Source organism: Mustela lutreola, chromosome 4, assembly GCF_030435805.1.
Source record: "Mustela lutreola isolate mMusLut2 chromosome 4, mMusLut2.pri, whole genome shotgun sequence".
NCBI lineage: Eukaryota > Metazoa > Chordata > Mammalia > Carnivora > Mustelidae > Mustela > Mustela lutreola.
In genome coordinates, this window is record NC_081293.1 from 7,631,334 (window position 1) to 7,656,173 (window position 24,840).

The 24,840-nt window shown below is 55.2% G+C and overlaps 1 protein-coding gene across 5 annotated transcripts in view; it reads left to right on the forward strand.

Moving 5' to 3' along the window:
• Nucleotides 1-569: 569 nt before the first annotated feature.
• Nucleotides 570-24,840, forward strand: part of CHST15 (carbohydrate sulfotransferase 15) — a 75,142-nt gene continuing 50,871 nt past the window's right edge. The window contains exon 1 of one of the 5 annotated variants that reach the window (XM_059172906.1): nucleotides 570-758. The gene's annotated coding sequence lies outside the window, so the exon portion shown is untranslated. Of the gene's footprint in view, nucleotides 759-1,187; nucleotides 1,395-1,478; nucleotides 1,501-1,607; nucleotides 1,872-23,736; nucleotides 23,859-24,840 lie in introns of those variants that run through there. The other 4 variants (XM_059172908.1, XM_059172910.1, XM_059172907.1 and 1 more) reach the window with 4 other exon arrangements.

Here is a 24,840-nt window from a genome sequence, read left to right on the forward strand (position 1 = left end):
ACAAAGATTTTTTTTTTCTGTCCCTTGGACCCGTTTCCTGAGAGGCTGGGCTTGGTGCTCCAAGCGCCCCTCGAGCTGAGTTTTACAAAATCCAGTGTCTTTTCTTTAACTGGTGGTATCTTCGGTCAAGCGGCAGGGAGTGGACCACTGGTGCCAATTCCTTAGCCTCGGACAGCCCAGGTGGTTTTCGGGAGCGGGCGCCTCCGGGCCACTGCGGCAGGGCTCCGGGTCCCGGAGGCCCCCCCCCGCAGAAGCAAACAGGCTGGGCCAAAGAGCCCGGCAGAGCCTTCGCGGGCTGCAAAAACACAACAGAGGGCGCAGAACCCACCAGCGCCGTGGCCTTGCATATCAATGTATGGGCTGGCTGCAGACCGCCAAGTTCGCTAAAAATGTCTCTGGCAGAGCGTCACTGGCGGACTTTAGGGGTTTCGGTTTGCTTCCCATTTAGAATCACCGCATCGCTCAAACCTTGTTTACTTGGAAGGGGAGGGGGCGGGGACCAAACCCACCGCGCGGCGCACACGCCTTGATCTCACATTCCAGACTCGAGCTGATGTGTGTCAGCGCGACATGGGGCGGGGGGAGGGTTCTCCTCGGAGGTTTCATTCGCCATCTGCACGTCACTCCCAAACTTTTCCTCCCTGCGCTCGGGGAGTCAGGTTGACGCGCCCTGGATGCGGGGCTCGAGGCGCGGGGCTGAGCGCGCTCCCGCGGAGCCGGAGCCGCAGAGGCTCCGGGGTTGGACCCGGGCTTCTCAGGTACAAGTTGGGTGCCAGGCGCCGGGGTGGGGGCGGCAAGGAGCGGCGGGTGGAGGTCTGGCTCCGGGCTCCGGCGCCCCTCCGCGTTCCGGCCGGGCAGCGCGGGCGGCGGCGGGGCTGGGCGTAGGGAGCCCGGGCCGGCGGAGGCTGCGCGCAGCCTCACTCTCCGCGGCGCTCCCGGCGCGGAGGCGGCGGCGGCGGCCCAGGCAGACAATGAACTTGCGAGCGCGCCGAGCCGAGGCAGGTTTGAGCCCCGCGTCCCTCGGCCCAGCCTCCCCTCGGCCCTCCGCCGTCAGCAGCGGGGGCGGCCCCTCGCCGCCGGTCCCGACCACCTCCGGGCGCCCCGTGCGCCGGGGACCCCGCAGAAAGGGCTGCCCGGAGGCGGCGCCGGGGCTCGAATGCCCCCTCTCTGTCTCGAGAGAATGCAGCCGGAGCGCGGGGACAGGGGACCAGGAGAAGGGGTGGTGGCGCTGCGGACAGCCGGACGCCGGCGGGGGGCGCACGCCGCGGGGCACGCGCGGGCCGGCTGCCCAGAGGAACAGCCCCAGGAGTCGGAATCTGGGCGTCCCCACGCCGCCCCGCTCTGGAAGCTGCAGGCGAAGGACGGACGGACAGACACACCAGTGCTTTCACCGTGTGAGCGCGCGCTGGGGGGAGGTGGGGGGGGGTCGGGAATTCCCCCAGCCAGATGCTTAGCTCCCCCGCGCACTTCGGGGAAGTTTCCAGGCGTAGCCCCGGGCAGGTAAGCGGGCATCCGCTCCTCTCTCCCCGAGTCCGGCCGGGAGCCGCCTGCCGACCTCCCGCTCCAGTCCCGCCACCGCGTTGGGTGGCGGAGCCGGGGTGGGGGCGGCGGGGGCAGGCACCGACGCCTGTGGGACCCGGTTCCGGGAGGGGACACCTCGGGGGCGCGCGTGGGAGGAGACGGGGGCGCGGCCGGGCCCAGAGCGGCCTGAACTTTTGCTCCCCGCCCCCTCCTCCTTCCTCTCGGCCCTCCGCCCCTGCTCCCGCCCAGCTGCGGGCCGTGGCTCCGGAGGCGGCGGGACTCGGGAGTTGCCGGCGCTTCTCGGCGGTGGCGTCCCCCGCCGGCTGGGCGCGACGAGCGGAGCGCGGCAGGTCTGAGCGGCGCTGCGCGGCGGCGGCTGCGGGGAGCCGGGGAGGCAGCGGCCGCGGTGCGGGGGCGACGCTGGCGGTCGTGCTGGAGCGCAAGGGGGTCGGGGTGTGTGTGCGGGAGGCGAGGACGCGTGGCGCAATTGACCCTCGTGGAGGCCCCGGGGATGGCGGGATGGAGGCATCCGGGTGAAGGAAACCTCGCCTTTGGGTAATGAATGAAGAGCTGTGAAAGCGCCTTCCGACTCCTCCGGGCGAATGGATTGGCCAGCGTGCGCGCTCGTGTGTGCGTGTGTGTTTAGGATTCGGAGCCGCCCGGGTCCTGGGCGCGGCTGCTGGGCCGCCCCGTCGCGGCCCTGGTGCCCACGTTGCCCGCCCGCCCTGCACCCTGGCTCGGCCCTTCCGACTGGAGAGGCCCGCGGAGACACCGAAGGCTGGGTTCGGGTGCCGGCCGTTGGCGGCTGGACGTCTGCGCCTCGCGGAGGGAGGTTCGAGAAGCAGGCAGCAAGACTGGGGCTGAGGCTGGCTCCTGGGGGCAGGGGGCATTTTCCCGTTCCCGGCGTACCCTGGGTGAGCTAAGGGCACGGAGTTTGGGGAATGAAGTGGTATTCTCAGGAAGCCCCAGGACGCCCCGCGAAGGCATTTGGCGCGCCGTTCAGTGAAATTGAGCAGGGGGGCTGTGGTTCTAGGCTCCTCCGTAGTGCCCCCAGCCCCTCTTTCTTTATCCGCTGCGGTTGCTGTGAGGGCAGCCACCCAGCAACGGAGCAGAAAGCCACCTTGAGGGCATCTGCATCCCCTGCGGGGTCCGGGAGAAAACTGAGGTCTGGAGATTGGCCCGAAGTTCCTCCAGGACCTTCCCACACGGCTCTCCATCCCAGCTTTCCTGCCCCCAACCCCTTGCAGAATCCTCCCTTACAGAACATGGTACTTATTAATTTTACAAACTGTATGTTGAATCAGGATGTTTTAATTGGTACCTAAATGTGTACCAGTCATAGATGATCTTGCTTAAAATACCATGTGAATAAAAAAAATATTTTTATTAGGTAGTTGTTGTTTTTTATCAAGTAAGTTTTTCTCTACAATGCTTGTGGAAGATTGGCAGGAAAATGTTCTTCTTGCTTCTTCCTGGTCTCCTTCTCAGTGTGTATTCGAGCCAGAAGTGGAGCTGCAGGTCTGGCCTTCCCTTCAAGGTCTAGCTCCCCAGGAGAACCTTCTCTAAGGGCCCTGGGAAGGAAATTCAACCCTGTCTGTCTTTTCAGATCATTGCATGACTGCAGTGAGCTGGCTTGTGGCTGAAGCAGGCAGCATTAATTCATCCAGGATGGGGGGTGGTGGGTAAGGGGAGCAGGTCTGTCCAGAGTGGGTTACATCTAGGCCTTGCTTTTCTTTGATAACTAGAGCTTGTGACGCCTGAACCGCGGTCTTGGCCGGGGATCCCAGCACTGTCACTGTGGCGTCTTTCTGGGCTGCTTTCTGTACCCTACTCTCCTCTGTTGCTGCTGGCCCTGGCCCGAAGAGAGGCTTTTGGTTTTCCAATGCCAGAAAGAGAGAAGATTAATCTCTGCATCTGGAAGAGGCAGTGTTTGCAGGAGAGGTTGGGAAGTGAATGGTGATTATTTGGTGTTGGGAGAAGAGCATTAAAAAAACTCTTAAGTTAACCGGCTGGGCCATGGGAACCCCACACCCTTTGAAACTGCGCTGTCAGAAGCTTTAGATTAGTACTGGGTTGTGCAAGGGTAGGGGGAGAGGGGGAGGGGAGGGAAATTCTCGAGGTACCCTGAATAGGTGAACCCACGCCCCACATACAAGGGGAAACTTTGACTCAGGCTCAGCCCATCAGAGCAAAACAGACTTGCAGGTCTTGTAAATTTTCAAGAGAATTCTCAAGCATGGATTTTCAAGTGTGGGCTCCAATTCTAGAAGTGGAGTAAAAGGTTTGGGGGGTGCAGTGCCAGGAGGCTTGAAGCTTGACATCTGGCCCTGTGTCTGTATTAATGGGAGGAGTGCCCCATGGTCAGGGCGATGGGATACATGATAGGACACACGGCTCACACCTCCAAGGGCTCAGGGACTAAGAATTGGCAGGTGCCCACATGCCTGCAGCCACATGCCAGGCTCCTTCCCGTGCTTGTGGGCCGTGCATTCAGTCAGTAGCTACTTGATGCATTCCCTTCACGTGGAAGGAGACCCTGTGCTCCAACTTCTCGTATAATTTCACTGACCAAACAGATCCTATGGCGGAGCATCTGGGGTTGGTACAGTGATAAGACAGGCCTAGTCCCAGCCCTCGCAGGAGGGGAGCAGACAGAAATGCCTGCACCAGCTTGTCAGATGTTTGTAAGTGCTGGAGGGATTGGGTTGTTGGGGATGAGTCTTCTCTTAGCAGATGTGGAAATTGAGGCTCAGGGTAGTTGGGTGACTTGCCCAAGGTCACACAGCCTGCAAGTAGAAAGTCCGCCTGGGTGGCTGAACCGCAGCCGCTGGGGCCTATCCTCTTCTCCCACATGCTGTGCTGGAGCCTCTCGGAGGCTCCCAGGGGCACGTACAGTCCTTGTAGGCAGCTCTCACTTTTCCTGCCCTCTTGTTTGGACCCCGACCCATTGCTGCTGGGGCCTCAGTAGGTCCAGGATGGCAAAGATGCCGTTGGCAACCATGTGTCGGAGAGAGGAATTTTCTTAAATTCTCTAAGTGGAAACTGTGTTTAAAAGTAGTAGCTGGCCCGGGAGTGTCACTTACGTGAGCAGCCAACCAGCGGGCACCTCTTTAGCCGTGTGTCATATAGAAGTGATGCTTTCAGTCATTGTTGAGAATAATGCCACTGGTCCTCCCTTCCGGTCTGTGTGCTGGGAGGCTCGGGAGTGAGGTTCGCTGACTTCCACGAGTGTTTTGTTCTGTCGTGTGAAGCAGGGGATTGTGTTCTCACTTAGCCGGCCAGGTGTTTGGGAGACGGAATGTTTTGACGCGCATGGTGTATTTCTTTATTGTTCTCAAGTGCTAAGGTCTGGTTTCCTTCCTTTACAGTAGGGCCTGGGGAGAAGGTGACCCGTGTTTTCACAGCATGAAACAAAGCCTAAAGGTGGCTCTTACCTAGTTAGTGTATCCCATCTAGATAGCTGGGAAGAAGAGTAAAGGTTTTGTGTTGATTTGGGCCAATACAGATTTTTTTCTTTTTAACCTGTGGGGGTTGGGGAGGGAGACATTTGGCCACGACAGCTGTCATTTGCTGGGTCCCTACTGGTTTCCAGCTGGCCCTGTGGCAGGCAGGTCAGGCAGGTGTCCCCCTTTGTGTCAGTTAGAGGGCGGGGAGGCCGTCGGAGGTCACCCAGACCGAGTTTTCAGGCGTCCAGTTGTATGGGAGGAAGGAGGAGAAAATGATAGAGAGGAGGGAGGGAACGGAGGGCCGGGGCAGACGGACAACTGTGGCTTCCCCAGAAGGGGAGGCGGGTGTGAATCAGTAAGCCGTTGAGTTACGGGGAGGTGGCCGTGGAAAGCAGGTTCTCGGTCTCGGCTTGTTTCAAAGGGGACGCGAGGGAACCTCGAGCCGCATCCCTTTCATCCGTGACAGCGATGTGCAGCCTGGAGGCATGACCTCAGGTGTGGGCCCCGGGCCAGGTGCACGGGGCGGAGAGGCAGCGCTGGGCCCCAAGGCAGCACCCAGTTACGGGGCGAGGCAGCGCTTACACAAGTCGGTTACATAACGCTGCTGAGAGCGAGGCAGGACCTGGGTAGCGGCTCTGAGCTTGGCCTTCATGCCCCAGTCCGATGGCTGCCGTCCTGTGCGTACGTTGACACCTGCCAGGAGCTTGGAGGAGCGCCCAGCACGCAGGAGGCACTCAGAGACGTCGGCTCCTGGGGCATTCTCAAGCTCTAGAGCTCCTAACCCGGCACAGAGAGTGTGTCCGTCTCCCTCAAGCTGCACGTACAGCTCTGCATGAAGACTGTAGATCTGTCTCATTCTGGGGTCGGGGCATGATTTCTAGCAAATTCTACCTCAGATGGCTTCTCTGACGCCGTGTAAGGCCAGGAGCCCCGGGACAGCTAGATCCTATTTGGCAGGTTGCTTCCCCTCCTGGGGCTGTTTCTTCATGTGTGTGAGGACGGGCCGGATAAACAGCTGCTTTGCGACCCTTTGAGCTCACACCGTGGGCAGGCCGCGGGTCCGTTCGGCTGTGTTCCCACTTGTCACAATGAAGCAGGGGGCAGGTCGGGCGGGTGTCGCCAGAAACGTGCTGGGGTAGCTTGCTCTTCAGTGTTAACATCTTGAGCCCCCCTCTAAGCTTAAAAGAATCCTGAGCAGTCTTGCTGGGGCCCCCTTGCTGGGGCAGGCTCTCCCCGACACCCGTGTTACATTTCTAGAAGCCGTCCTGGTCCAGGCCTTTCGGGTCTCGGAAGAAAATGTGTTGGCAGATCCTCAGAAGCGGAAGCAGGGTGTCATTATAGTGGAAACCTGGACGCTTTCCAGAATTGTGTTTGGGATGAAAATATTGAAGCAGGCAGCCTAGTCACCCAGGTGCCTGGAAAATACCCCAACGTGGGCAAATGATTAGATGCAGACCAGGCGCAATTATTTTCTCCTGCAAATGTGCTGGAACTTGGTTGTTCCACATTTTCTCTTGAAATGAAGTGTGCTCCTACCCATCCGCTTGCTCCTTGCGGCAGGAATGTCAGTGGTGATCTGGGTGCAGGTAGGCAAGGCCCCCAGGGGTAGTGGTTTGGTCTCTCCCCGGGCAGCCCTGGGTCTCCCTTGTAGGGACCAAGAGCCTGGGCCTGTGGCAACTTTTCAGTGAGCTTGGGACCTGCATTCCAGACTCCGAGAGATCTGGGAAGGTGGATTATTGTGTCCTCCCCTTGCTGAAAGGGGCTGGTGGCTCTGTCTGCTCCCCGTGAGACGTTCAGCCAGCTCCTTCATATTTGCAGTGAACCAAGAGTTTGGTGCCTCGGCGCTGACGTTCTCTTAGCCTGGGTGTTGAATCCCTTGGAGAGCCTAGGAGGGGGACAGTGCAGGTGGTGGGCAAGCCCTGGCGCCACCCTGACCAGGGCAGGAGTCCCTCCTCTGTTTCTTTGTTCCATTACTGTGACCCCGGGCAAGGGGCTTAAACTCCTTGTGCCTCAGTTTGCTCATCGATTAAAAGGGATTAATAATTTCTACGCTGTGTTGTGTTTTGAGTATTAGGAGTCATACAACTTAGGGCTCAAGGGGTCTCCCCAAGTTGAGCCCCTCTTCCTGGCATGAAGAATCCCCAGGTCGGCAGCATATTACAGGAGTTCTGAGACCTCTGGGGAGAGAGGGTGGAGGAGGAAGATTGGTGGAGTTAAAAACGTGGCATTTGTCTCCGAGTGAAGCAGATGTTGGAGAAGGTGGCCAGACTGGTGGGCAAGTGGGCGACAGCCCTGAACTGGAGAGCACTGGGCACTTGGGCCCACGGCCCCCCAGCCCCCTCGCCTCCCTAGGCACAGGCAGAGCTGGAAAAGTGCAGCTTTCCTCCTGCACGGGAAGCCAGCAGGTGCAATGCCTCCTCTGGGTAGGAAAAGGTGTGACTGGGCTCCTCACGTCCGGGTCCTCCTTCCACACTTCTGGGACAGTGTGGACACCACCAGGCGGAGACACACAGGCAGAGAGCTCCCCACGTGGAAGGAGACCTCAGGAGTGGCCAGAAGAGTCCCTTGCTGCCAGCAAATAGTAAGCGCTGAGCCCAGGGCCTGGCCCTTGGTGGGGGGGGGGGCATATGGGGCCCATGAGGACAGGGTGGGGGGCACGGAGGTTAGACAGCAAGGCCTGTCAGCTCTGTGTCGTTTTCTGCAGCGTCTGGGACTGATCGCCACAGTGAGATAAAGATTAGCCATGGATTCCACGGCTGCGTCTAACTGGAAGGTCGTTCACCTGGAGTGGAGGTGTGGGCTGACCAAGCGCCCGGCCACGAGAACCTTGTCTGCCTCCTCTTGGTACACCGTGGGGCCCCATGGCCCCAGTCACCTTCGGGAAACCTTTGCCAGTGACGCGTCCCGTGTCTGCCTCATCTCCCCTGTGTCCCTCTCTCCCCCATCCAAGTGTTTCTTTCCTCCTCTGAGCTTCTGCATTCTACTCTGCTGAGCTCAGGCTTGAGCTCATCCCACTCGTGTCCTGGGTGCGGTCTGCCTGCCCCAGCCCGGTGAGCCTCTCAAGGGGGGTGTCTGGGAGGCCCCGCTCCTAGCCAGGCCCGCGCAGAGTCGGGAGAGACTGCCGTGCCTTGAAGGGATGCATCAATCTAAAAGGATTCTTTCAAAAGCCCATTTTTTCCTGGACTGTTATGGACGTTACGTGGGCCCCTGGGTGTGCACCCAGAAGACATAAAAGAATCCCCCCAGTTTGGTAGCAAGGTAACAGGAGTTAATGCTTGCCACTAAATTTTTGAAGGCGTCAAGGCCTAATGTAATAACCTTGGATTTCCTGGCATTAGGTTTTGGGCCATTAAACACTTTGTGTGTGTGTGTGTGTGTGTGTGTGTGTTGAGAGTCTTGGGGAGAAGTGTTATGGAAATTCGGTTGGTGTTTCAGAAATACAAACAGGAGCCATCTACTCAGGGAAGAAATGTGGGGGCTGTTAGTGTTTCTTACAGCTGGCATAAATAGCTTCTTTTTACGTTCCATGTGCCTTTGTTTGGAATGTAAATATTTGCATTAAAAATATAAAGTATATCCTGGCGTATATTTATTGGGACCATAATTTCCAAACCCCAGATCAGACTATTGGTCTACAGAGAATTATTTCCTCTGATTTGTGAACCTGTTTGTATAAAAGGTCTTCTAAACGCACACACAGAAGACCATATTTGCTCGTGCACGTAAGGGATCTCCAGGATTTTAAGAGAGCGGGGTTGCCCTGGGGAACAGGGACCCAGTACTGGTGCTTCCCAGTGCCCATTTCAGATCATGCTGTCTGTTCCGCTGCCGCCACACTGAGGATGGCCGAGTGTTGGCTCAGGTCCCATGAGATTGTCTGTGGCTGCTCTGTCCTCAGGTTCCCCGACATCCAGGTCGGGGGTGGCTGCAGCTGGCTCACTCTGGGTCCCATAATCGGATGCTGGAATTCAGAACTGCTGTTGCTTTAGGACGATGTGGAGAAGAATGGGAGCTTGGTGTCCAGTCTGTGGTCTGGTGGAGGAAGTGGGAAGTTCTTATTTCTGGTTCACGGTTGAACTCTGAGGAATGTTATCTTCTACTAGATTCTTGGGGACAGTTTGACTTCCTCATTTGACTGGGAAGACCAGCTGTGCTTTGTCAGAGTCTTGCTGGAGACGGAGTATTACCACTTTAGCTGGTCTCTGCCCTCTTCTCCTGGGTGAGAGGGTGGGGGCTGCGGTTGGACTGGGCCAGGACCTTTGTTCCTGGTGGTGTGTATGTGTGTGTGTGTTGGACAGTGAGGGGAGTTGTTCTCCAAACCCTCTGTGGCAGCCCTGGATGGAAATCCTGTCTCCCAGAGTCTCAAGAAATGGAGAAGTGGAGGTCAGATGGCCTGTTAGCAACAGCCAGCTGGGCAATAGGCCAGCCCAAATCGAGGTTTGACCCCCACTATTCCATTGTCACGGGGTGGGGGATGGAGGAGAAGGGGGCGTAGGCATTCCTGGTCCCCGGTTTCCTGGTACCAGGGTCCGTCTGTGTCTGCTTCCCAGCCATCCAGGGTCTTTCCCTTGGGTGAGGCCCCCTCCTTCTTGGACACGGCACCTGTTACCTTAGCTCCGGACTTGGCTGAGGGAGCAGGAATCCTCTGTCTTGCCTTCCCCATCTCCACCTTGCAAGGGGCTTAGCGTCCTGACTATAGGAATGTAAGGCATCCCTGTGGAGGGGAACTTTTCCTTTCTTGGGCTCCCTGGATGTTGAGCCCCATGTGAGGGAGGAGTGAGGGCGGGAGGTAGTCTGAGGGGAGAGGCGGGCAGAGCTGGGATTCAAGCCCCCACACTGCCCCGATGGGCCATCCAGTTGGCTCTTAACTCTGACCCATCCATGAACATTCTTGATCCTTTTATCCCATTCCTTATTGTCCGGGCTTAGAAACAGCGAGCCCGTAGGAAGGACCCCCTCCTGTGTGTCTGGGTGTTCTTGTACTGTGGGAAGCTCATGGTGGCCTTTTCTGCGGTCATCTTTAGCCTGACCCACCGTGATGCGACCCTCCCTGGTCCTCTGTTGCAGTTCTTAATAAAGATCGAGTGATCCTGGGATGGCCCTGTGCAGCTCCATTGTGGGCCAGCAATCCAAGGGCACTGTTCCGAAAGTCAGAGGAAATAGTTGCTTTTAGGACATGTTGAACTTGCCTCGGCACGTTATCAGTTGGGATAAATACGAGAAAGAGGGACGCTCTGATTAATGAGAGTGGGAGCAGCCCGGCATTTGTGTCGCCTTAACTTTAGAGAGCTATTTGTACTCACTGTCGCTGTCTCTGCGAGAAGTGAAATGCGAGGGCTGGACGGGAGGCAAGAGTGGGTGCTCGATGTGACCTCCCCAGAAGTCCCTTCTAGGCAGAGCAACCCAACCCCGCCCCCACCCCCGCCACCTGCCCACAGGTAGACTGTGGCAAACCTACGGATCCTTTATGTGGGACAAAATTTGGCTCCAAGAATAAAAATGCTGTACTAAAAGCTAGGTGAAATTTCGGTTGCCATTTGGGTGGCAGAAAGGAAATTTGCTCTTGGCCGTTAAAACTGAAACAAATTGGTAAAGAAAAATGCAGGCCTGCCCACGTTTGAGTCAGCAGTGTTTTCGGTTTATGGAAGAAGGAGAGTTGCCCACTGAAAATCAGCTCTGTACCTTTTGGAGCAGCCGCAAAGCTGCAGAACTCTTTCGGGAGGGGGGTGTGTGTGCACGTGCATGTGGAAGTGTGTGCATGCGTGCGCGGGTGTGTATATTTATCTTACAAAGTTCTCATCTGACTTATTTTTAAAAATTACGCAACAGACTCTTTTCTGGTCCATTCAACCTATTCTTTTTTTAAATGGCTTTATTGAGATGTTGTTCGCATACCACACGTTTAAATTAAATCCACCCATTCAAAGTATATAATTCAGTAGTTTTGAGTATATTTACAGATATGTGCAAGCAGCACCACATTTAGTTTCGGAACATTTTATCAACTCAGATGGAAAGCCTGGACCCTTTAGCTCACAGCCCCCTCCAAGCTCAGGCTCAGCGCCCCGCCCCGCCCCGTAGCCCCGAGCAGGGAGGAATCTACTTTCTGTCTCTGTCAGTTTCTGTCTTCTGGACTTTTTATGACTGGAATTGGATAACGTGTGTTTTTTGTGGCTGGCTTCTTGCACTCAACATCGTTGACCCATGTGATGGTGTATCCCTCCGTACTGCCGTCCTTTTGATGGCTGAATCGTATTTGTCCTTTTGATGGTCGGAGCGTATTCCATTGTTTCGATTGAGCACATTCTACAGACATTTTTATGGACATTGTCTCCATCTTTGGCACCTTTGACTAATGCTTCTGTGTTATATAGAGCTCTCGATATATTCACAAGAAGGTGTTTGTGTGGACACGCATCCATTTCTAGGGTTATAGTTTATGAGTTATTTTTACTTGCTCTTTTTTTTTTTTTTTAATTTGCTCTTACTAATACGATTCCTTTACTTTTTAAATTTTTTCCCCTGGCTTTCATGAAGGCTTTGTTCTCAGGTGGGTTTCAGCTGCATCACTCTGCCCCCTCTGAATTGTCTGAATTGTACAGCTTGGAAGGGCCTTCAGGGAATAGCCCCACTTTGTAGATGGAAAACTGAGGCCCCCAAGAGACTGCACAGGGTCAGGATCGAATCCTGGTTTTCAGAGTCTGTCCGCTTGCCCTGAGCGTTCTTCCTAAGCTCTTAGTAAAACCCCGGGGTGTCCTCTTGCCTGGTTTGGGATGGACCCTTGGTGACCACCTTACCCGAGCCCGCTGTTGTGACCCCTGCAGACCTGACAGGGGCCGGAGAGTGGCTCATCCCCCCATAGCTGCCAGATCAGAACCACAGCTGGTGGTGCCAGTGCCTTCTCGTTCTTTTTCCCTGCGGCAACAGGAGGCCGACGCTTATCCGGGGAATAATTAAATTAGGAACCAATTCGGAGAATGAAATTTTATCTGATCTGGCTGAGCCCATAAACAAGGGGCTGTGGCTGTGACTTCAGGGTACATTATGAAGTTGTTTTTAAAGCATTACATTGGGCCAGAGCATTGCCTGAACCGTGCGGGCCTGTGGGGGCACCTCCTGGGGCCCGAGGGTGGCTGGCGCAGCTGGGGTTTCATCCTGGAGTGTCTAGCCATGTTACCAGACCGGGTTTTCATGTTCTTGATTCCAGGTGCCATTTTAGTTCTGATGCCTCGGTGGAAGTGCGTTAGGGCTGCGGAAAGGCCATCTGTCGAGATCCTCATGGACATATTTCATGTCGGTGTCACTGACACTGTCACGCTCCTCTACCCTGTAGTGAGAAGTGAACTTTGCAGGCAGCTCATGGGCTCTAAAGCAGGGTGCTGCATTAGAACCCCCTTTTCGAAAGCTTTTTGAAAGAAAGACAGTCTCTGGTCCTCTGTCAGGCCTTTGAGGGTGGGCCCTGGGCATCTGTGCGTGTGTGTGCCTGCATGTGCCTGTATGTGTGGGCGACAAGGTAAGCTCATTAGCTGAGAACCATTGATTGGACTTAGCAGTGATTGTAATCATTCTTCTAAGGAGAATTTTGAGCTCTTCCGTGGCAAAGGGGTGGACAGATAATCTGCACCGTGATCCTCCGGAATGAGCCTTTTTGGTCCTCAGTCTGTGTTGGGACTTGGGTAGTGACTGTCTTTGAGTTTCTTGACCAGATTTCCCGGATGCGACCACCTTACGTTTTCCATCACTCTGCCGGCTCTGTGGGATTGTAGGTCCATTTTCCTTCCTTGTGAACTGACCACCCACCACCTCCACAGCGGCCCAGCCCGAGACCCCGTGGTCTCCCGTGGTGCTTAGCTTCCTTTCCATCTGCCGCTAAAGGTTGTTTATTCCTCTAAGACAGGAAGTGTGTCTTACTCAAGGTTATCTCTCCAGGGCCTAGCCTCTAAGAAGGATGGTTGGATGGATGGATGGATGGATGGACAGACGCATGGGTGAAGGGAAGAAAGGCAGGAGTACATCGGATAATCGAAAACCTTGACCCATAGCGTGGGGATGGCAAAGGTCTTACGAGTTCCCTCGTTCGTTTTCCTGTCTCGCCCACAGCCCTTTTACAGCTGGGGAAGCCGAAAACCCGCGGAGCTGAAGCGACTTGCCCCTGATCCCTCAGTGCCATTAGTGAATATTTGGGAGCCTGACCGTTCACCTTCTCCAGTTCTTCTGACTCAAGCTCTGTACCTCCTCTTTAGAGTCACTCTCCTGGCTGAGGACTTGCTTTGTGCCCGACACTGTCCTAGGAGCTGGGAATGCAGCAGGAGCTGGACAGATTGGGCCCATGTGCTCATGGAGCCTGTATTCTCCTGGGGATAGACAGACAGTGGACAGGTTCACAAGTATCAGAGCACAGAGAGTAGGAAGTACCCGCGCAGGACAGTGGCTGATCAGGGAAGATCAGGGAAGGCCTTTCCAAAGAGGGGACATCTAGGTTGATCCTTGAATAAGAAGGCATGGTCAGCTGAAGTGTCAGAAGATTGTCCCAGGCAGAGGGGCCAGCGAGTGCTAAGACCCCAGGAGGGGACCAGTTGTTGGGACCGGAGAGCTGGTCAGAGGACCTGGTTTCTAGCATGCTTGGGTTGACATGCATGTGTTCCTCCAAATTACCATCTACAGCTGGGCCTTCTCACTCACTGTGCATCTCGGGGTGAACACTTGTCTGATGCTGGCTGGCCTCAGCTGCTAGAGAGTTTCAGAAACACGGCTAGCAGAAAACCGGGAGAAACCCCATCCTCCTAATCCTCTCACTTGGGTTTGGCTTGTGAGCAGAGGTTTTTTTGTTTTAAGATTTTATTTATTTATTTGATAGAGCAAGAGACACAAGCAGGTAGAGCAGCAGAGGGAGAGGGAGAAGCAGGCTCCCCACTGAGCAGGGAGACTGATGTGGGGCTTGATCCTAGGACCCTGGGATCATGACCCGAGCTGAAGGCAAATGCTTAACCAACTGAGCCACCCAGGCACCCCAACAGAGGTTATTTTTATGTAAACATATGCTCGAGGCTTCGGTGGGATGATCACAGTCATCCACACAAGATGAAAATAGTACCATGATATCCCCAAGGTGCCCGTGCTGCTGATGACTTGAATATGTGACAGCTCTAAGCAGCCCTCTTGTGGGAGGTGGAGGGGGAGACCTTTGGTGGGACAGTGGGGCAGAGCAAATTCCTGGGCTGGTGCGGCCCCTTCCTTGAGCGTTGCTTTCCTGCCTGGCCTTGACCGAGACCCAGGCCTCCCTCAGGACTTGACTTCCGTCTTCCACTCTCAGATGGAGGCTCTGCCTCCCTTCCTGTGCTGCCCTCCTGAGGTCCCTTCCCATCACCGGTTGCAACGTTGTCCCTTGGGGGCCCTGTCATTCTTTGTCCCTTTCTTGCAGTCCTCTCCGTCCCCAGCCCAGGTCCTGCCATCATCCCGGTGCCCGTGAGCTCCGTGAATGGCCTCTTCGGTGCTCTGGCCCCAGATCTCCTGCTTCCTCTCTTTCAGGATGCTCTGGGCCTCATGCACACCTGGAGCCCTCCATACAGCCTGTGGTCAGTCCCTGCTAGCGACAGGTGGATGACAGTTTTTCTTTTGTGGGAACCATGCCCGAGACCCCACGGGCCACCCTGATACGTAGTAAGGCCTCAACAGACGATTTCTACCAAGTATTTTCACAGACTTTACATCTCTCTCTGGTCCTCCCTGGACATCTTTAAGGGTGTCATGTTGCAAAGTTTTCCTATAAATGTTTACGAGTAGTTGTAGTAGATGTCCAGCTGCATTTTATATTGTTTGTGATTAGTTTTTAAACTCTGGAAAAAACCTATATTTCCCTGAGTTTTAGTAAATGGAAAAATAACAGAAATGATTTTTTCCCCCTGAAGAGCTTGATTTAGAATCATTCCAGATGTGCACTCAGCGTCTCTTCCCAAGTCCGCGTGGGGCTGTCCCGCCTGGAAACTGACTGTATTGACATGCTGAAAACTTGCCGAGAATCCTCCTCATCTTTTGGCATTCCTAGATGCTACCTCATAACTTTGTTGTAGCTTTTTATTTTGAAATAATTTTATACTCACGAGGAGTTGCAAAAAATAGCACCGAGTTCCTGTGTACCCTTGACCCAGCTTCCCGTAACGCTACTGTCTTGTGTAACCATGTCATCAAATCAGTGTTATCAAACCCAGGGGATCGATGTTGGTAAAACACTGTCACTAAGCTGCAGACGAATTCTGCTGCCACTTACTTTTATTAGATGTAGGGATCCACTGCACTTGAGGATTTCATAAACTTCAGTGTTACCATTCATCTTTTAGACCGTCCTTGGATCTCTTCCAACTGGCCATCAATTAATAATATTTTCCATCGGTCGGCTGATACCAGAAAACCCACGATGTGTGCATTTCACGTCTGCCATGTGCCCACACGGTGCTCTGTGGGACCATCACCCACTGGGGTGCAGGCCTGTAGGCAGGCTTCGTTCCCAGATCTGAGAGATTCTCAGCTCTAAGGGGCCCTAATAAACAGGGTGTGATAGAGCAAGGAATCAGGAAGCTTGAGTTCAGATAACGGTAACCAGTCATTGGGTGCTTGTGCCAGCCTTTGTCTACACTGTGTTTACTCTCAGCAGCCTTTGATATAGACACGCCTAACTCCCCCACTTACAGATGGAAAAACTGAGGCCCGAGAGGTTCACCCTGCCCACGTGCTGGCAGCTGGTGAAAGGTAGAGTGGAACTCGAACCCAGCTAGTCTGACTTAAGAGGTTGCATGCTCTTACCTTACAGTGGGGCCTTCCTTGTTCAGACTTTGACACTTCTGGTCCCAGTTCTCACTGAGTGCTCTGTGTTTTGGGGCTTGACCTCTCTGAACCTCTTTTAACTGAGGTTCAGGTATGAAGCATGAGCGTGTGGCTGAGAACTTGCGTCATGTCCCTTCAATCCCTCCCTCTCTCCCTTCCATGTCTGTTCAGTTTCCGAGTCCAGTCGGTTTTACCAGTAAAAAACCAGGAGGTACTTTTAAGCTTGGGAAGATTCCCGCTGCCTAGTTTGGTTTGATGGGAGCTTCAATTCCAACTGAATTATGCTCTAGTGTATTTTAATTAAACCGTCTACAAGCCAATCTCTTAAAAATGCAAAATCCCTGCGCAGCACGCTGTGTGTGAGCCCCGCACGCTCAGCTGTGGGTCAGAGTGATGCTCGTAATAACCAGAAGGCGTGTGTGAGGCTGCTCACTGTCAGCCTCTCGGGCCGCATTAATTGTGAAGTGCCACCAACACGAGATAACGGGGGCATTATCAGCAGATATGTAATTGATTTTGCATTCTCCACCAAGGAAGGTTAAAATGAAGCTTGTTTGTAAATGTGTTTAAACCTCGCCGTCCTGAGGATGGTTGTGGAAACTGCTGGAGCGGGGCCGTTGGCGGAGGCCTTCGCTTCCTTTGCAGGCTGTGGAAGGAGCCCACCGCTCAGCTAAGGCGGAGATTTTCCCATTTAAAGGGGCCAAGAGAGGGTAAGCTCCGGCTGCAAATTTCTCAGAAGGAGCCTCCCGTTGAGTGCCCGGTGGCCGGACTGTGGGATGAGTGTGTGATCGCATTAGTGTGATGAATTAAAGGGCCCGTATTGTTTAAAGCATCGGGCAAAGCTGGATGAGGAGCAGGGGCGGCCGCAGATCGGAGTTATGACCAACGGGCTCCTGGAAGTGCCTCGGGATGACCTCACTGCTGGTGGGGACAGCCAGGTGCCGATTCCCAGCACCCTGGGAAAGGTCCTTGCTCAGACCCATGATGAGCTTAAACCCGAGACGTAAGGCAGGTATTTGCTCTTTTGTGGTTACTTGAACCAGGGATAAGAGAAGCTCTCTGGTGTGATTTCTCTTTCCTTTGAATCCTCATTCCAGAACTCGTGAGAGATCTTCGCAAGCAGGCGTATAATTTGCAGGGCCCAGTGGCCCAGCGTGACATGAAACTGTGGGCGCATTTCTTAACGATTGCTGAGAATTTCAGAATGGAGACAGCAGAGCATTAAAGCCAGTGCAAGGCCCTTCTGGGCCTGAGGCCTGGGGGACCGCATGGGTTGCAGCCTGGGGAGCTGGCCCTGGGTTTCTTGTAGGGTGTGCACCCTAGACCCACTCGACTTAGAGCCACTGCGTGTATGAACAGCCGGTTGGGAGCGGCTGGAGGGCCCAGTCGTGGCTGCATCATCTCCGTGGGCTCTGTGGGGTCTGGCGGGGTGCCCGACCCCTGTGCATGCTTGAGAGGGACTTGCTGAGCTGGGCTGGTTCCCTGAGCGATTGTTCTGGTCTGCGGGTGGGATCTCCTGTGGCTTTCCTGGGTTCCAAGTGTCCGAATCTGGAAACATCTACCACTGTGCTTTTCAGAAGATACAGGCACATGGAGCCAAAGTCCTCTAAGGAAACTTACGGTCAGCTTACAGAACGGAAAACCTCAATGTAAAGTCCTTCTAGATTGCGTGTGTGTGCATGTGTGTGTGTGTGTATGCGTGCACGTGTGTGTGTGTGTGTGAGTGTGTGTCTAAAGCCAAGATCCTGCTAATTTTTCACCGCACAGTATAAAAGCCTGACAAACAGTGATTAGCCAGGGAGGCTTAATGGATAAAACGTCTTTGTGGCCCTGTGCTCAGTCCCTAGAGGGGCCTATCTATCCCCTTTTCATCTCTGGTCTCCACTGCTTGGGCCCTGCCCTCCTGGCTGTGGGGGAGGCCCCTGGAGAGAGGCCGGGCTTTCAGGGCCACCAGGACCAGTCACTCTGGTCGCTCCTCCATATGTGAAGGAGGGGGTCGGCCCGGTGCACCTCAGCTAGGGAACTCCAGCACTCGGGGACGGGGACGGAGTGTCGTCCCCGGCAGCAGCAGCGAGGGCTTGGATGGGCCAGCTCTCCTTTGTGTGAAGTCTTTGTTCTCTCCCAGCACAGCCAGCCCGGACTCGCGCGCGCTCAGTGGGTGCCTTTTTCTCTTAGGAGCCGGTAGAGACGCAGAAAGTAGCATCCCAGGGCTGGCTGCCAAAGAGAGCTCTAGCAAAGGGGAAGCTGGCCTTCGCAGGTTTTAAATTGGAACCGGGGCTCTGGGATGAGGGTTAAAGTGATTTTGTACCGGGAGGGAGCGTGGGAGTTGGTGCGGGGCTCAGAGTATGTAGGGATAGCTACAGGATAGCTGCCCGCGTCACTCTTTAGAGCCTTATCCTGGGGAGGTGCTGTGTGCTGGGTTTTCCTCCTTTTGTCCTCGAGCTGTACAGAGGTCGTTGGAGACGTGAGCTCAGAGCAGCTGGAGCTGTGCTGTCCTTTGTCATTACAAGGCCACGGGTCAGAGTGGGGCTGTGAGCTCAAGGAAAGAAGAAGGAACCGTCTCTCCTGCCTCCTGGCTGGGGAGAGGTAGCAAAGCCAGGAGTCCCGTCCTTCTGGAGCCATGGCTGCCCTGGTCCAGCCCGAGAACCTGTGTTGTGCCCGAGGCTCTGGGATCAGGTCCTTCCGCCCAAGGGAGCCCTTGGCCTGCGTGTAACTTCTTCAGTCAGTAACAAGAATAGTGCCTTCGTTTGAGAGCAAAAGCTGGTTTTCTTTCTTTTCCCTATGAAGACATCCATGGTCATTGTTTTTATTTCGAAAAGAAAAATAATTAGAGAAAAACCCACAATATTTTTATTTCCTGGTGTGGGAGTCTGAGATCACTTCAGCCATACCTCTGGGTTAAAGCTGTTGGGGAAGAAGATCTCAGTGCACAAAGTAAAAAATGTGTGAGAGAGAGAGAGGGAGAGAGAGAGGAAAAGATGACTGTGCTAGGATTGTCTTTCCCCTCTGCACACCCTATAACTTCCACGGGGTGGAGACCTTACTTGTCCCTGCCCGGGGCCCGCTCCACACTTAGTGCCACACTTGCTTAGTGGAACCTGATAATGGATGAATGAACCAGAGACTGGGTTCCTGTTAGGCCTTTCTTGGACCGTGGATTTAAATGGAAGGAATTTGTCAAGATACAAGAAAATCATCCTGTCCTGTTGGAGACATCATGGTCAGTACTTCACAGAACTCAGTCAGTCTGCCCGTTGGCTCCAAGAGGTAGACAACATGAGACTTGTTTCATGGAGGGGCAGGCCAAGCACAGAGAGGTTCAGTAACTTGCCTGGGGTCCATCAGCTGGGAGGGGCTGGGCTGAGAGTTGGTTCTAGGACGGGTGCATGGCTGGGCTGCAGAAGATGGGAGGGAGGGAGAGAAGTAACGTTCATGCCCAGCCAGATGCTGGGGACGCCTTGGTGTTCCCACTCCGTGAGCCCTAAACCACAGGACACGGGCAAGGATGTGGACGTTGGCTGCTGGCGGATCAGAGGCGGCTAGGACACGTCCGGGCCCTGCAGACTTGGAGCTCAGAGTCTAGTGGACGGACTAGACATAAACACGTAGTCAAATGGTCGTTGAACTGCAGTGGTGATGAGTGTGTCACAGGGGAGACCTTGGGGCGGAAGTGGTGCATGAGCACGCTTGTTGATGTATTGGGTCTTCTAGCCCCGGGTACAGGGGGTGTCGAAGCTGGAGGAGAGTGGACAGAAGGAAGTTTGGGGCCCAGAGCGGAGGGAGGGGACGCCCCAGCGGTCCCCTGGAGGGGCAGAGTCTGCAGTTGGCGAGTGTGAGGGCAGGGGGACACACAAACCCCAGTGAGGTGCTGGGATGTGTGGTTCTCTCTGTAAGGTTCAGAGAGCGTGGAGTCCTTGTGCCTGGAGAGAGCTGCCACTCCGGCCTTGAGTCCCTGTGTGGGGGGTGGCCCGCGCTGCCCAGCGCCTCCTGCCTCCTGCCGAGAGGGAAGCTGGCCTTCCTTCGGGGATCAGTTAGGTTTCCTGGGAACTCCTTGTCTTCTTGCTCCATTGGGAGATTTCAGAAATTCTCTGGACGTAACTTGCAGACAGGAAAATTTCCAAGGCCAAGGTGAGGACTCAGTGTCTTCCCTCCCTGGGGGGCACTGGCCCCCTTAGCCATGAAGTGGATGGGAGACTGGGGACCCAGTGGCGAGGTCCCTGTCCTGACGGTGCGGTGGGAAGGCTCAGGCCTGCTGTGGATGGTGCAGCCTCTGCCCCAGAAAGTTTTCTATGGAAAGAGGCTGAAAAAACATGTGAGCCAGCCCTTCCGAAGCCCGCACCTCGGACCTCACCCCTGCCGTGTGCCTGGCCGGGCCACCGAGCTGAGCAGGTCCCCAGTGCGGCCGAGGAGGGCCCAGGGCTTGAGGCCTCCTGGCCACGTCCACCCCGGAGGAGCCATTTAAGTCCCTGGAAACCCATCAGACCTGGCAACGGGAGGTCATTAGCCATCTGACTGCGAGCTGGATCATAAAATAAACCCTAAGTGGTTACGAGCGCTGTTGACCCTTCTAAAATGCCAGCAGAACAGGCCTTGGTTTGGTGCCTCTGAAAGGAAGTGGAGTCCCTGTGACGGGAGCACAGTCCCCTTCCTCGGGGCGATAGGGCTGGAGTGCCTTGGGGCATCCGCACCGTGTCTGGCTGCCTGCGGGCCCGTGCCTTCTCTCCTGGTTCTGTATGGGGCAGAGACTGAACACCACCCACCCTAACTTTCTTTCTCTATGAACTCTTTTTTCCTTGGAGTGTGATACCCACTAGCGAGACCCCCCAGACACATGTAGCTCTAGGGAGTTGCACGAACAGAACAGAACTCACCGGGGCACCCTTAGCCGAGGGCAAAAATAAGAGCAGTGCCCCAAGCCCCGGCTCCATTCTGCTCCCTAACCAAGCCCCCAGCCGGGGGATCCACTGTCTTGACCTCCGCAGCCTCGGCTGGTCTCCCCTTGTCTCGGGCTGGTCATGAACAGGGTCCTGTGGTGCATTCTCCTCCTTCTGAACTCGTGTGCACAACACTGTGTGTGAGCTTCTTTCCGGGTGTGGCTCGAGCTGTCGTTGGTTCTGTTTTGCAGCCGAATCAGATTTACCCCCTAGACTGTGGGGATACACTGCCCTTTCCGGTCTGGGGCTTTACATCTAGCTCTACGAGCTTTCTAGCGCATCTTTGATGAGCCTCTGGACATGGAGCTGTGGGCCGTCTCCCTGGTGGTAGGATTGTGGGTTTTTGGGAATGAGCATGCTCGGCCGTCGCAGACGCTGCCAGTTTTCCAGATGATCGTACGGAATACAACTCTCACCCAAGTGCGCACAAGTTTCCTGAAGGAAGGGCCTGGAACAAGCATACCATGAGACCCACTCCCCTGTGCCCCCTGCCCCAAACAGGAAGGCCCTGGGACAGTAGCCGCTGGTCCTTCTGCAGAACTGTGTGACCTGGAGGAATGGGAACCGGTAGTGAGAAAGTCTCTCTGATGCCTGCAGAGACACCCCTGTCCCTCCGGGGTGCTGCTTCCCACAGTCACGTGCCACGGGAAGCCTGTCTTTGTACCTGAACTTGGGGATGGGGATTTGTTGGTCCCTGAAAAGAGCACAGAATCCAGCATTTTAGTTGGCACCCTTTGGCTGTCTGCTTGCCTTGGGATAAAGGCTGGGAGGTCTGTCTCCTAAGGAGTGCGGGTGGGCGTGGTTATCCATCCGGTCCCAGACCCCGCTGGTTCCGTGCAGGCCCTTCTTCGGTGCAGCTTGAACCAGCGGGATCGCCCCGTCCCGTGTCCAGGGCGGGCGAGGACCTCTTTCTTTCCTCACGGCTGCTGCTCAGTGTGACCGGGGGTCCAAACGGGGGGTGGGGGCAGCTGGCATTTCCTGAGGGTCCCCGTGTGTTGACAAGAACTCTGAGCACGAGTGGGCCGGTCTCCTGTTGCTGATTGAAAACTGAAGGGGAGACGAGATACGGCAGGGTCCCCAAGGCACCGTCCCCGATGCAGAGCCCTGCTGGGGCCCTGGGTGAGTTCTGAGGGTTGTGCTCTGTCCTGGTTCCACCCGTTCCTGATTTACAACAGCGATGGCTGGATGTGGGAGACACGGAAGGAAGCAGACTCTGTGGCTGTTAGCTTGAGGCCTCAAAGTCCCCTGGGCTATGGGGCACCTGGGTGGCTCAGTGGGTTCAAGCCTCTGTCTTTGGCTCAGGTCATGATCCCATGTGGGATGGAGCCCCACATCCGGCTCTCTTCTCAGGGGAGCCTGCTTCTCCCTCTCTCTCTGCCTGCCTCTCTGCTTACTTGTCATCTCTGTCTATCTAATAAAATCTTAAAAAAAAAAGTCCCCTGGGGTGACTGCCTGCCTGCCTTCCCCTGTCCCCAGTATATCTACCCAGTAGTAGATCTGAGGCAGGGCTGGGCACCTGTGTTTTTATCTAGTGCCGTAGGTGAGTCTGAAGACCTGTTGTGGGGAACAGTGGCTTCCCAGTGCCTTTGCTGGGAGGCTGGGTAAGGCACGGACTGAAGGAGGTCTGAAACAGTCCTCATTTTAAGGAGCTCAGGGTCCTGGACAGCCCTGTACAGTAGAACTTTCTGTGATGATAGAGATATACTATATCTGCTCTGCTCACACGGTTATACAGCCACACATGGCCAGTGGGCACAGGATAGGTGGCCAGTGTCACCAAGAAGCTGTTTTTAATTTTAATTAATTTAAATGTTAAAAGGTATCCAGTTCAGTTATTGGAAAACCTTTTTAGGAATGTTTGGAGCAACTCAGGCATGTAACGCTCCTTTTTAACTGTACGTTTTATGAACTCTGAATATAGAGCAGGTCCTTCTGGGGAAAAGTTAGCATCCAAATTGAGATGTGACTTAAGTGTAAAATACACACTGATTCTGAAGACTGGGTATGAGAAACACCGCAAACAGTTTGGTTAATTGCTCTGATAGCGCGTACATGCTGAAGCGGTAATGTTTTGGATATGTCAGGTTGACTAAAATACATGAGAATGAACTTCATCTGGAACATTGAAGCGTGGGCGGTGGCTCACATTCTCTTTCTGTAGGACACGCTGCTTTGAGGATTCTCTCTCTTCCTTGCTGGGAGAGGAGCCAGCGGCCAGGTCACGGGAGGAGGTGAGGGCTGCCCGCCGTCTCCTGCTGTTTTGCTCACCTGAAAGCGGGGTTTGTGGCTGATTACACACCCGGCCCTACACGTGGCCTCAAAGGTCCCTTTTTGAAGGAGGGGCGAGCCCTTAGTGCGCTGCCCGAGTGCCCCGCTCTTCCTGGGCTGCCTTTGGAAATGAGCATCGCTCTGATGCGTGCCCTGAAAGATAGTACTCCGGACACGGAGCCACACGTGTGTGTCCCAGAAAGTGGGATGGATTTCATTTTGGCCTGGTCTTGGCGCCTGTGTTTCTGGAGGCGGGTGGGAGCCCCTGGAGGAGCCCGGGCTGGTGTGGCAGGCTGGGGCGCGCGGGGGAGCACCGGTGTGCCGGCGGGCCCTGCGGCTCAGCAGCGCATTCTCACCCCCCGCTCCCAGCCCGTCTGTCTTACTGCCTCCTTTGTGGGATTCTGGGTGCCTCTGCACCTGGCCTGGGAGCCCCCCCCACAGAGCTTGTGGGGTTCACTGCGGTGGCCCTAGCTCGACACGTGGGCCTGGTCCGCACAGGGGTTTGGTGGACTTTGTCAGATGGGTTAATTCGGAGCTTGTGTCTGAAGGTCCAGTAGGGCCCTTGGAAGTGGGGGATTGGCCTCCCTTAAGTGAGACCCCAGTGGGTGGGCGTGGGGGCCCTGATGTGGGAGTGGTTAGGAAACTCAGACAAACGCTGTGCCTTATTCTAAAATTCTAAGTGCAGGTTTCCTTTTTTTTTTTTTTTTTTTTTTCTTCTGTCTAAAAACTATTTCAACAGCATCATACACTGAAGGGAGAAGCTTCCCACCTGTGCAGAGTTCGGTTTGTCCGCGGGTCCTTCCTCTGCCGTTTGTTCCCGACAGCACCCTGGGCCACCTCGGCATTCTCTCGTCGCCCCAGGAAACAGGTGGGGTCGTGTGTCCAAAGTCGGAATGGTCCTGTGCTAGTGGGAAAGCAGAGGGAGAGAAACCTGGGGCTCTCTGAGGGGAGGATCAGGGACTGGTTCAGCAGGGACCAGCTGGCCGGCTGGGGAGGGCCTCAGGCTGGGCTCTGTCTCGGGTGTACCTCAGTGGATGCTTGTGGATGACATGAGTCCTGGGTCCTGGGTCCTCTGTCCTCTGCTTGGCTGTTTAAAGCCAGTGACTCAAGTGTCTACATCTGAAACCATGAACTTCCTGGGAAATACCTGCTCTCTTCAGTTGCTACCAGTCCATAGGCTCTGCTCTCTGCTGGTTCGAGGGTCTCCTTATGTACGTGGACTTTGATGGTGACATCACAGAGTGGAGTCGGGGCAGCGGGTGACTTGCCAGGGCCCTTGGGCCCCCGACAGCAGTCTCCTGAGGACCAGACTCAGTGACTCGTGCCGTGTGACACCGTTCACACAGCCTCCTCCCCTTGTCATCCGTTCCAGCGGCTGATGGGGGTCCGGAAAATAGCAGGGATGAACTTGAACTTCGCTAGACTCGTGTCTCTTGGCTGTATTGATGGTGTGTGTGGCGTTGTTTTGTATGAGATCTGAGCTTGTGGGATTCGGTCGACCCCAATTCTTCCTACATTTGGGAGTTTTAAGGGATGTGGGAAATCAAATGGGATTTTGGTCTGTGGGAGTTTGCACCTTTGCCGGGTGAAACTCAGCCCCAGGTCTCCACGGGAGGGGCCTCTGGGGCATGGTGCTGGGCCCCAGATGTCTGTGTGGGGCACAAAGATATGTGCACACAGATGTCTGTATGGGGACGGGCCGCCTCCCCATCTCTGAGAGGCGGAGTAGCCCCCCCCCACTCCGCCCTGACTGGTCATGTCCCACCAATGTCTGACTGCAGCTGAGCCCAGAGAGGGACTTGCTCCTACCTGTTTGGATACTTCCTTCCTAGCTTGGATTATCTCTCTGC